At 51.9% G+C, this 13,072-nt stretch overlaps 1 long non-coding RNA gene and 1 pseudogene across 1 annotated transcript; one reads left to right on the forward strand and one right to left on the reverse strand.

The window, feature by feature from the left end:
* Positions 1-1,015: 1,015 nt before the first annotated feature.
* LOC137463959 (zinc finger protein 551-like) lies at positions 1,016-2,460 on the forward strand (annotated as a pseudogene).
* Positions 2,461-5,611: 3,151 nt separating this feature from the next.
* On the reverse strand, positions 5,612-7,114 carry LOC137463933 (uncharacterized). The gene is made up of 4 exons (XR_010994022.1): positions 6,563-7,114; positions 6,166-6,230; positions 5,907-6,056; positions 5,612-5,723 (listed from the first exon to the last, which is right to left on the reverse strand). It is a non-coding gene; the product is annotated as an uncharacterized lncRNA (long non-coding RNA).
* Between the last annotated feature and the right edge of the window lie 5,958 nt (positions 7,115-13,072).

The following is a 13,072-nucleotide window of genomic DNA, read 5'->3' on the forward strand; positions in this document are numbered from 1 at the left end:
TGAGGTGGGGCAAGTGTGACATTGTCCCCTGTGTGTGTGGCCTTCCCAGGGTGGGGGTTTTACACCTGAGCCAGTTTGGAAAGGGGGGTGGTGTTCACCCCCCCACCCCGAGCAGGGATTGCCTCACTGTTTCAGGGTGCAATGTAAGATGTAACCCAAAGTATGTTTTCAGTCACCATCTTCATAAACTGTGATAAACAGGTGGGGCAGTGTTCTTTATCTCTTCCATGGCTCAACCCTGATAACGCCCTCCAGGGGCTGTCTTCTGTTAATGAGCCATTGAGTGCCACTGCAGGACTGATAAAATTACATCATCCCATTGTGGGATGCTCCGCCCAGGGGGAGGAACCAAGCATTCCTACCTGGATATAATCTCATCCTTCCAACACCAGGACCACCTTGCCTACTGGATTCCCAGAGGACAAGAGCCCCATAATCACCACTGGACCTTCAGAGGAAGACCAGACCCTTCCACAGGATCACCGCTTTGACAGAATCACGTTCATCACTCCAACAGGTCTGCAGCCACCATTTCATCCGACGGCTACCACCACCCTGACCAACGGGGTGTCAGGTTAAATCCTGACTCTGTCAGATTAAGCCAGTGTTTCTGTTTCATTGCCTTGATCTTAATATTCTTACTAAATTGTAATTCTGGCTTAGACTCTCCCCCTGGTTTGCCTTCAAACCAGTACAAAACTCAATGTGCTCATCCCTTGTTTTTCTCCCAAAACAGAATTTCCTATCTCCAACACTTCACCAGATGGAGGAGGTAGCTGCGAGGAAGAAAAAGGAGGCCTGGCACCCCCGGGCAGCTGAGGAGGAAGTCAGTGCCCCTTTCCCCCTCTCTCCTGCTCCATCTCCCAGCCCAGCGTGGCTCCCGGCTGCAGGAGAACCCTGCTGTCGACGCCGTCCTGCCAGGGACGCACTGGGGGGATTCTCTTCCCCTTCCCTCTGGCATGGAGGCAAATCCCATCCTCTCCTTGTCCTTCCTCCCCCAGGGAAGGAGCTGAGGATGGAGACCAGGGAGGACAAATCCCCGCGGCAGAACCTCATGGAAGAGGCCGTTTTGAGCAACTCCATGGCGCAGAAATCCAACAGGGAGGAAAAGCCCCGGAGATCCCGCAGGAGGAGGGGCTGCAAACACAACCCAGGGTGCTCTGAGGAGAAGAGACCTCCCTGTGCCAGGAAGGTGGACAGAGCTTCAGCCAGAGCTCAGAGCTGGTGGTGCATGAGCAGCTTCATGATGGGGAGAAGTCCTACAAGTGCTTGGAGTGTGGGAAGAGCTTCAGGAGGAGTTTCAACCTGTTCTGCCACCAGATGATCCACACTGGGGAATGGCCCTACGGGTGTGGGGAGTGTGGGAAGGGCTTCAGCTGCAGCTCTGCCCTCGCCATCCACCAACGCATCCACACGGGGGAGAGGTCCTAGGAGTGTCCCGAGTGTCAGAAGAGTTTTCAGACCAGCTCCAGTCTCCTCCATCACCAGCGGATCCACACCGGGGAGAGGCCCTATGAGTGTGGGGAATGTGGGAAGAGCTTTAGCCGAAGGTCCCACTTGATCAGCCACCAGAGGATCCACACCAGGGAACGGCCCTATGAGTGTGGGGAGTGTGGGAAGAGCTTCCGCCAGAAGTCCCACTTGATCAGCCACCAGAGGATCCACACTGGAGAAAGGCCATACAAATGTGGGGAATGTGGGAAGAGCTTCAGCCAGAAGTCCCAACTGATCATCCCCAAATGATCCACACTGGGGAGAGGCCCTACAAATGTCCCAACTGTCAGAAGAGCTTTCAGACCAGATCCATTCTTCTCAAGCAACAGCGGATTCACACTGGGGAGAGGCCCTTCCGCTGCTCCCACTGCCGGAAGGGCTTCAAGCAAAACTCCCACCTCACCTGGCACCGGCGCATCCACACCAGGGAGAGGCCCTACAAGTGTCCCCAGTGTGGGAAGAGCTTCTCCAGCAGCTCTCACTTGGCCAGACACCAACGGAGACACCAGTAAGGGAAGCCCTGCAAATGCCCTAGCTCCGGGAAGAGCTTTGTGCACTGCTCCAGCTTCATCCCCCATGGGAGAACCCATGTTGGGAAGAGCCCTGGTGATCCATGTTCCCTGTGATCCATGCTGGGAAGAGATCTTTCCCTTTTCCTGCCCCTGCCAATGACATGGTGTGGGATCAAAGAACATGAGGGTCTGGCCATGGCCCTGTCATTACATTCACTCCCACCTCAGGTCATTGCCAGGGGCAGGAAAGGGACTCTCTCTCTCTCTCTCTCTGTCCCCGAGGAGAAGGGTGTCCTTTCCAGGGAGGCGGAAATACATGGCCAGGAAGAGCCAGTCAGTTGTGATGTAGTTTTTCCTGTAAATAGTTTTTCTTATCCCTTCTGTTTTCAATATTTTTTCTGTTCCTGTTTGTTCCTTGTCTCGTTGCTGTTCCCAGTAAATTGTTCTCCTCCCAGCCTGGGATCTTTGCCTTTTGTGCTTTCCATGGGAGGCGGGAGGGCAGCGAGCGGCAGCATGGTTTTTAGCGGGAGCAGGAAACTGGGGAATCCCATTCCTGAACCCCGGCCCTTGGAAACCGAGCACCCCAGCTGGTCCCAGCCCTGGTGGCCATGGACACAGCCTTGGGAGCGGGTCCCTGGCTGGGGCTGTGGGAATCTCTTCACTCTGGTGCCCAGGGACAGGACTGGAGGGAGCAGCTGCAGCTGAGTCGGGGCAGGCTGAGGTTGGATCTCAGGAAAAAGTTTTTGCCCAGAGGCTGCTGGGGCACTGCCCAGGCTCCCCAGGGAAGGGTCAGAGCTCCAGGGCTCTCTGAGCTCCAGCAGCGTTTGGACACCGCTGCCAGGCCCAGGCTGGCATTGTTGGGGTGTCCTGTGTAGGGCCAGCAGTTGGACTCGAGGATCCTGATGGGCCCCTCCCAGCTCAGCCAGTTCTGTGGTTCTGGGATCCCATGGCCCTGGGGAGGGGACTGCCAATGGTTGCCACGGCAACGGGCTCTGGCTCCAGGTCTGAGCTGGTGTCCATGGCAACCACCCCTGGCATGGGGTCTCCATGGAGCTGCCCAGGGACTGACCATAGCAACAGGGGCTGGTGATGGTTGCCAGGGAAACAGAGTATAGCTACAGGGGCTGGTGATGGTTGCCATGGAAACTGACCACAGCAACAGGGGGCTGGTGATGGTTGCCATGGAAACTGACCACAGCAACCAGTGATGGTTGCCATGGAAACTGACCATAGCAACAGGGGCTGGTGATGGTTGCCATGGAAACTGACCATAGCAACAGGGGCTGGTGATGGTTGCCATGGAAACTGACCATAGCAACAGGGGCTGGTGATGGTTGCCATGGAAACTGACCACAGCAACAGGGGTTCCTGGTGATGTTTGCCTGCTAAGGATCAGATTTGTCACAGGCACTCAGAGGGGTTCCATGGGGAATTTCCAAGAGTCTCCAGGCTGTTCAAGAGCTGGAATGTCACAGGCAGAGACAGGGGCTCCATGGAGACCTCCCAGGGGTTTCTGGGGATGGTAAAGAGCCGTGTGGTCAGAAGGAGTCACAGCCATCCCATGGTGACATCCCAGGGGACATTGGGCTGCAAAGGCACCGATCTGTCACAGGCACTCACGGGGGCTCCACAGTGACATCCCAGGAGTCCCCAGGCTGCCAAAGAGCCGGGATGTCACGGGCGCTCACAGGGGTTCCTGTCATGGGCAGAGTGGGAGCTTCAGGCAAAAGCTTTATTTCCTTACTGGAGAAACTCCTGCTGAGTCATGAGGTGGAGAAATGTCCCCCAACAGCCAACACAGATCCTCAAACCCCTGCAGGACCCCTAGACTTCTAGAATTCCTTCTAATAGAAGAGACTGGCAGCGGCTGGATCCCATCCCGACCCTGCAGATTGGACAGGTGGAATTGAACCTTAATGCAATTTGTCCCAAAAGATTAATGATGTAATACCAGATAAATCTGTATAAATACAGCTATGATTGATTCTGATCATTATTAGATAAAATGGTCTATTTACAACACAGAATAAAATTTTAAAAATAGTTATTTACTCCTCAATATAGGAGCTATACCAATTATAGACTATTCTGCTCTAGGAAGCAATTTTGACGTCTCCAGGGCCTTGCTGGAGTGGTTTGAGCCCTCCTGCTCCAGCAGGAACTGCCTTTCCTGTGCCAGGAGCAGGGCAGGTACCACTGCAGGAAAAGCCCCAGGCCAGCCCCAGCACAGGGAAGGCCTCAGGCACAAGGGCAGAGTGCCGTGCTGGGAGCTGTGCCAGGGAGAGCCTGAGGCACCAAAGGCGCCTTGGCAGCAGCAGCTGCTTGCAGGGCATGGCCAGAAGCCTCCCTTGGCAAGCCGGCCTGGTGCCCACCACTGCAATGTCACTGTTGAGTAAGAAATGTCACAGGCTCATCAGAAGGCTGATTGGCATAATGTGCCATATGTTTGGAACTGCTCCTTTTTATATGCTGTTCCGATCCAGGTAGATAAAATCCCAGTGGCACATATCAGAGGTTTGTTAGGGAAGACAGTGTGGATCAACTCTGCCTCGAGTACAGACAAACCCATTTGTGGGATTGTCTTTTCTCAGGGACCAGGTTGTACATGGTGAATAATGCAGAAATATGGAACCACACGATGTGTACCTCAGGGAGATCTGATTGTGGGGTGAGACTCATATGCAAATATCACTGTTTGTTGGATGTCACTGCCACTGTACATTAAACCACACAGGCATGAGACAGAAGGAAATGTGTAAGTGTCGAAGGTTTGTGCAAGTGATATAGAAGGAAATGTGTGTCAAAGGTTTGAGCAAGTGAGATAGAAGGAAATGTGTCTGAGTAAGTGAAAGATGGAAGTTTTAACTTGATGAAGTTTTTACATGACGTTTGGTAGTATGTTGACGATTCGGAGATAAGGGGTGGAATGTCCTAAGGTGACGTTATGGTGCTTGCATCCCCAATCGTGTGTTCTGTTTATGCTTGATGTTATGTTCTGTGCCTTCGGGACTGGCTCCAAAAAGTGAAGGTTTGTTTTGTCTTGTTATCAGCCAGCTCACCTCTCCCCAAAGTCTGTGTCTAGGAGAGGCTAGGGCTTGCTGGCTTTCTTGCTTTCTTGCTGGCTTGCTTGCTTTCACTTTGCTCTTGCTCCTGCTTTTTGCTTTTGCCCTTGCTTTTGCTTATTAATTAGTTTAGCTAGGCAATCCAATTTTTTCCCTGGACTGTTTTTTTTCTTTCCCTTTCCTGAATACCATTTCAACCTGCTCAGGACTGGGACATGGGAGACACCAAGACACACCGAGTGCCAGCATTTTGTTACCTGCAGCAGCCATGCCCAGTGCCAGAGACCAATAACTGGGCAACCACTCCCAGGAGAGACATTCTGAATTTGTCACCTCTTCAGAGCGTAGAAAGACTTTTTGTCATCTGGGGTTGTTCATTTTTTGTGCTGGGGAGTGCTTTGCCTGCTCAATAAACAGGTTGTTTCCACTACTCTCTGGGGAAATTCTTCCCGAGCCAGGTGAGCAAGGGGCCGTGGGGGTTTGCTTTCTGGGGGCTCCTTCTGAAGGTTTTCTCCCAAATTTGCCCCAATCCAGGACACATTACTACATCAGCAGGCTGTTCTTTGGTGAGATCCAGCAGGGCCCTGTTCAGCCTGTCCTCAGCAAACTGACTGGCCATGAGCCACTGGTGGATGTACCTCACCATGGCAGGCACCTGGAGAAGGCACGGGGAGACTTGGAAAGCTGCCAGAGGGAGGAATGTCCCCAGCTTCCCCAGAGAAGTGCTTCCCTTGCCACCACACTGCCATGGCCTCAAAGGCTTCCAGTGACCAGTAGGCATGGCTTGGGAGGCCAAGCAATTTCTGGGAGGATGAAATCCTGGCCACAGGCTGCTTACTTGCTTTGGATTGCAAAACCCCTCCTCTACGAGCATATCCAGCAGGGCAGCACAGGTCTTGGTTTTGAAGATGTGCGAATATGCTCTGAGCCCTGTGCCCATGGTGCTGGTTTCTTCCTCCCGAATCCTCTTGATGAATTTGCAAACCAGCTGTAGGAGAAGGGCAGGAAGCCAGGGATGTTCCACGGAATGCTCCAAGCACAGTGCTCGGCTGAGCGGTGACAGCAGGCCCAGCCCAGCTGGGGATGGCTGCAGGTACCTACGCTGTCCTGTGGAAGAGGCCACGGGCGGGGTCCTGCTCTTGTGTGCGCTGCACAGCTGCACCTGGCAAAGAGCGAGCGCAGCCTGAGCTGAGGGGCTGCGGGAGAGGCCGGAGAACACAGCCCAGCCCTGCGCTCCCCAGGTAGGAACAGCCCCGGGATGTCCCAAGGGATGGAGCACGGCTCTGGGGTGTCTGTCCTGGCCCCTATTCCGTCCTGTCCATGGGCATGTCCCCAGGGGATGGGATGGGATGGGATGGGATGGGATGGGATGGGATGGGATGGGATGGGATGGGATGGGATGCCATGGGATGCCATGGGATGCCATGGGATGCCATGGGATGCCATGGGATGGGATGTGGCCAAGCAGCCCAGCAGCCCAGCTCTGCCACTCACCCTCCTGCTGAGGCTTGAACTGCACCACCTCTTCAGTCTCCTGTGCTGGGCCAGCTCCAGGGCCTTCTTCCTCTTCCTCCACCCAGGCCAGCTTGGGCACTCTTGTGGGGTCTCTGCTCCATGTCAGTGACTGGATTTGTGGCTACTTGCAGGAGAGATGCCTCGGAAAAGCTCTGAGTCAGCAAGGCCTGCAGTCGCGCCTGGAAGGCACCTTCAAGAGAGAAGCCTCAGGAAGGCTACAGGACAGCAAGTCCTGCACTCTGGTCTCGAGGGCTCCTGCCACAAGGACAGGAGACTCCTGTCAAGGATTGTGGTCTGGCCTCGAGGGCACCGGAGGCAGGGATGGGAGATGCCTCCAGGGCACCAAGTCCCAAGGTCTGCCCTCAAGGACACCTGCAGGAGAGAAGCCTCAGAAAGGCCATGGGTCACCAAGTCCTGTGGTCTGGCCTCGAGGTCAGCCGCAGGAATAACACCTCAGAAAAGCTCCGGGTAAGACACGAATGAGTGCGCTGTGCGGGGGCTCCTCACGGCACCGCTCTGTCCCGTCCTGTCCCGTCGCGTGCTCCGAGCACTGTGGCGTGGTCTTGTCACCGCCAATTCCTATGTCACCCCGTGTCACAAAGGGCCCTTGGACACGCTGTCCCGTTCCATGCCACGGTGACCATGCTGCACCGTGTCACAAAGGTCCCCTGCACACACTGCCCCCTGCCCTGGGGCTGCCCCCAGCCCACCCAAAGTGGCTCAGGTTGGAAGGAATCCCTCACCCCAAGTGTCTAAGACAGCCCAACAGGATCTTTAGGAATGGCTGAAACTATCAGCAAACGCTGCCCTGCTCTGCGGGCTCAGGGCAGCAGAAGGAGCCCCCAGGGCTGCCGACGCAGCCGTGCTGGGAAGGGCACGGGGCCTTCACAGAAGCTGGCATGGCCTCTTGGGACACGTCCCGGCTGGTGGCCATCCTAAACCCGTGGGTGTGACACAGACAAGGAACGTGTGGGCCAGGGCACGAATGCTGCTCTGACCCCTGGGGCCCGGGGAGCGCTGACATCAGCAGGTGTGGCACAGTCCCTGCCCAAGCAGACCTGCCACCCCCCGAGCCCTGGCAGCACCGGTGCCCGTCTCCTGCCCCAGAGACCTGTGCCTGTGGGGGGCTTCTGTGCCAGAGGGAGCCAAAGCCCACGTGCATTGGGGGCTGCGCTCCTGCCTGCAGGGGCTGTTGGCAGGAGCACCTGGAGCAACTGCTGGCAACACTTGGTCTCTGTCAGAAGCTCTTACTCCATGATGAAATTATTTTCTCATTGAAGTTTCTGCCTTCAGCACAAAAACACCTTAGCGGCGAAGGCACAGAAGAGTCTCGCAAGTAAGAATCCTCAATTCAGGAAAGCTTTACTTCCCATTGCTCGACTCAAGTAGTTCCAGAAAGTTGCAAACTTCCCAAATTAATTGGGATGGCCTGAGGAGGTGAAGAGTTGGAATTTTGCTTCCAATCTCAAAGCAGCAACTCATTTGCCTTAACCTCATCCACTGAGGGCCACTTTACAGAACATAACACTACACAAAAAAAGGGAAAAAACAAGGGCCATTCTTTGGTTTTCTATGAACGGATGATAATATCCTAATTCTCTAAAGAAATAAAAGCTCTCAAGAAATCAAAGTCCACTCAGTGGTAGAAAAGTAGCTCACAGAATTGAGTAGATGGCAAAAAGGCTAATCCTCCCCCTGGTACAGAGATCTGAGTGGCCAGTAAAGTACAGCTCTCCCCTCTTGTTCCCTGCAGGAGAATCAGGACCATGAGGAGGAAAAGTCACAGATATTCCTTCTGCCCTCCATAACCAAAGCTGTGCCAAAGCACAGATGCTGCCTTCAAACTGAGTCAAATTCCAGCCTAGACCTCTCACCTTCCAGACAACTCCTTCTCCAACACCCCACCAGCACCAAGCCCCCCAAACTCCCACACAGAAGCCCTCAACACCCCGCCAGGAGCCCCAGCTGTCCCTGTCCCTCCGCAGAGCTTTCCCACCCTCCAGCAGACGCCCTGGTTCCCTGCAGGTGCCGTGGGATGGCACTCAGGAGGATCTGCTCCAAGGCCTTCCCCTGGAGCACGCTCAGGCTGCCAGGCCTATGGATCCTGGATCATCCTTCCCACCGAGCCTTCCTGTGCACGGCTGCTCCATTTGCACCTTTGCGCTCAGCTCGGACTTCTCCACTTCACCAGGAGTGCTGGGAAAGGATGGAGAGCAGCCTGGCAAGCTCTTTCTGCAGCTCCCTCTTTACCCTCAGGGAGGGAGAACATTCCACAGGAAAGCAACTGGTGCCACAAGGAGCGGGTGGCCTCAGGCACCTTTGGGGATGGAACAAGGCCTTGGTTTGACATAAGTAAGCACAAGCAATTCACATGAGTAAACAAGTAATTAGCACAGACATGCCTAAGTACTTAGCACCAGTTAGCATAACAAAAACCTGGCAGGCCTAACTTGACATGAGAGTGACCTGACAAAAAGCTTTAGACACAGTCTACCAGAAGAACTAAGGGCAAGTGTGGAATCAGCCCTGTGCAGGGAAGCCCTGAGGAAGACTTTGTGCTGCTTTGGGGCATCAAGACCGCTCCTGGCCAGGGCCTGGATATCAGCTTCAAGTATGGGAATCTGACAGAATGTATTTCCAACCGCCTGCCTATGGAATCACCTCAGCAGTGTAAAGATGGATGGTGATTTTGATACAACTCCTACGTCAACCCACTGAAATTTATACATGGTGGAGAAACATTTTAGTGGGTGCAGACCCTTGACCTCCTGCCAGGTCAATAAAAGGGCTTTTGGCTGACAATGCATTTGTCTGCCGATTTCTTTGAATGAGGGAGACCCCTCAGGACTGCTGTATCCTGAGGGAACACCGTTGGCCTTGGCCTGTAGGCACCTGCACAAGCTTAAAATCAGCTGCCTCAGCTTCCAGGACCTCTCTTGGCCAGCATCCTGACGTGGATGCAGGACTGCTGTGAGGCACTGCTGGGACCCAGCGGGACAGGACCGGCTGTCTCGTGTCCACGTAGCACCCCTCACACAGCCAGGGCCATCCCGAAACCAGACAAACACTCACGTGTCAGCACAGGGGAGCAAGGAGCACTGGGCTGCTCTCAGGGTATCTCAAAGTTCGAGAATCCACCACAGCACTGGTAAATTTTTGGGGGGACCAAGGACTTTGAGTATCAAAAGGGAAACTCCAAATTGTAGGGAGGGAAGTAAAATGCCTGGGACATGTGATTTGTCAAGGGAGCTGGCAGCTGAACCCTGAGAGAATTGCAGGGATAGCCTCACTCCCATGACCAAAAACTAAGAGAGAGAAGTCAGAAGGTTTTTAGGCCTGTTGGGATATCTTAGGTTATGGATTGAAGGATACACACAGGCCATCAGGTTCTTGTTTGAAAAGTTAGTAGAAGAAGAGATTAGGTGGGAAGAAGACAACAAGTAAATTTTGAAGCTTTAAAGTAAAAATTAGTCAGTGCAGCAGCACTGAGTCTTCCTGCCTTAGACAAACCCTTCTATCTGTTTGTGGATATAGAAAAAGGGGCAGCACATGGAGGGTTAGCCCAGGACTGGGGAGGATCCAGGAAACCAGTGGCCTGTTTATCAAAACTGCAAGACCCTGTCAGCTGGGGGTGGCCAACCTGCATTCAGGTGGTGGCGGCGAGCGCCCCACTCATAGAAGAAAGCAAAAAATTAACCTTTGGAGGAAAATTGAAAATATATACCCCACACTCAGTAAGGAGTATCCTCGGCTAAAAGGCTGAGAAATGGCTCACTGATCCCCAAGTACTAAAATATGAAGCCATCTTAATAGATAATGGTTTAGAGCTAGTCGTGAGTAACCAACTCAACCCTGCCCAGTTTTAGATGGAAAACCAGGTGAGGAATTTATACATAATTGCCTAGAGGTTATAAACTATCAAACTAAAGTAAGAGAGAACCTAACGGATCAACCACTCCACAGTGGGAAACGATTGTACATCGATGGATTTTCACGGGTAATCCAGGGCACAGGGTATTGGGGTAGGCTATAGCAGATGAAGAGTTAGTGGCCCCAGAAAAAGGAAAGTTACCTTCCAACTGGTCAGCCCAAGCATGTGAGTTGTATGCCCTAAAGTGAGCTCTGGAAATATGAACACAGAAAAGAGAAACAATATATACAGACTCAAAATATGCTTTTGGAGTACTGCATACCTTTGGAAAAAATTGGGAAGAGAGTGGGCTATTAAATTCAAGGGGAAAGGAACTGATTCACTAAAAACTTCTTTTAGAAGTGTTAGAAACCTTACAATTGCCAGAAGAAGTGGCAGCAGTATATGTTAAAGGACATAAAAAAGGGGTGACTCAAGAAGCACGAGGGAACCATTTAGCAGATTTAGATGCTAAGAATTCAGCCAAATCAGGGGCAGGAAAACTAATGATAGCATTAACCCCTATGAGAGAAATGGAAGAAGTCCCTGTATTCAGTGAGACAGAAGAGAAAGAATTCCTCAAAACAGGAGCCAAGAAAGATAACAAAGGGAAGTGGAGATCAGCAGATGGGAGGCAAATGTTGAATAAACCCCTTGCCAGGAAAATGCTAGAAGGCAAACATGGGACAACACACTGCGGTACACAAGCGCTAAGTGATCAATTTCTAAGGGACTGGGGCTGCATAGGAATTTTTGGGATAGCTAAGCAGGTAATTGAAAGGTGTGTGATATGCCAACAAGTAAATGAGAAGGTCATGAGGAAAACACCCAGAGGACGGCAAGAACTAGCCTTACAGCCCTTTCAAAACATCCAAGTAGACTTTACCAAGCTTCCCCAGGTACAACGATGGAAGTTTCTACTAGTGATAGTAGGTGACCTGACTCATTGGGTAGAGGCGGTACCCACGGTTAAAGTCAATGTCAACGTTGTGAGTAAAACACTTCTAGAATCAATCATTCCCCAATATGGGATGGTGAAGAGGATTGATTCAGACCAGGGAACTCATTTCGCCTCTATAATATTGCAAAAAGTTGTTCAAACCCTGGGAGTAAATGGGGCTTACACACTCCATGGCATCCACAGAGTTCTGGTCACACTGAGGGGATGAATCAAACTCTTAAAAGAGCTCTAGTTAAGCTGATGATGGAAACCCAGATGTCATAGATAAAATGTCTCCCTTTAGCCTTGTCAAGATTTAGAACCCAACCCCAGTCAGATCTGGGGGGCTCACCCTATGAAATGACGTTTGGGTTACCCTTTTTGACCTCACCCCAGAGGGTTGCCATCTATGAGGAAGGGGAAGCCAATGCCAAGAAATATGTTATGTCTATAGCAGAAACCTTTGAAGGGCTAAGACATAAAGGGGCAATTCCTCAAGCAGCCACCCTGGATTTCAGAATCCATAATATTAATTCTAGGAATTGGATCAAGTAATGATCAAGTCATGGAGAGATCAGCATTTAACTCCTCAGTGGGAAGGTCCCTTTCAGGTACTGCTCACCACCAAATCGGCCGTGTGAACTGCAGAGTGGGGATGGACTCATGCCAACAGATGGACTCATGCCCACAGAGTTACAGGCCCAGCAGGAAAAAAACAATGAGTGGACTGTAACATCCAGGCCAGGGGAAATGAGATTGACTCAATTAGAGACCGAGAGGCAACCAGAAAGACATCAAACCCAAAAAGTAGAGTCAAGCTTCCACCAACCAGTTTGAGAACTGTCTTCCTGTTTTAATGGGTGAGAATTACCAGCACCTGTTGAGGGGAAGTACACAAGGGACCATAAGAGGTAATGGGGCAGCATCCTTAAGAAGTAAGACAAGGAATAGAGGGCAAGACCGGGTTGACCCCTTTGTTTGCTACCAAGAAGACTCCATAGCCCTGCTGTGGGTAGCAACCTCGTAGGAATGGTAAGGTAGGGACAAAAGGCCATATCGGACCACTGTCATTCCCCAACTGTCTTTGAATACAAAAGGGACTGGAGGACAAGACCGAGCTGGCCTCTGGACCCCTAAGGTACACTGACTATGGGTAGCAACCACATAGCTATGATAGATGGCAGTCAAAGCCATCCTGGACCTCTGTTAGGCCCTTTTGTCCATTCCAAATAAGTGTGTCTAAGGAAAACCTGAGATTTTTCTCCTGTTCCCACTGTCCTTGCCCACATCAACAGATGCTAGTATGACTCTTTCAAGAGAGAGAGAATTTTTTTTACTTAATAGTTCCAGCAAAATGACTTGTAAAAACAGAAAACGGGGGATTTGTTATAGATGAGTAATCCTATGGTTGACTCTCACAATTAAGGGGTGAATATTAAGTATATGTTAAGAGAAGTTGTGTAGGTGTATAGTTATCTTTCCCTTCCCCCTTGCATTGTTATCATGGGATGCCCTCAGTAGTCAGGGCATTTGGGAGGGTCGGCTTGTTGCTATGGCAGCACCTGAGCTCCAATCAAGCTGTAAGAAAGTGATCTCCACCACTGGACAGCGAAGGAGGAGTGGATTGACAAGACTTTGG

Source organism: Anomalospiza imberbis, chromosome 32 (genome assembly GCF_031753505.1).
Source record: "Anomalospiza imberbis isolate Cuckoo-Finch-1a 21T00152 chromosome 32, ASM3175350v1, whole genome shotgun sequence".
In the NCBI taxonomy this organism is placed as follows: domain Eukaryota; kingdom Metazoa; phylum Chordata; class Aves; order Passeriformes; family Viduidae; genus Anomalospiza; species Anomalospiza imberbis.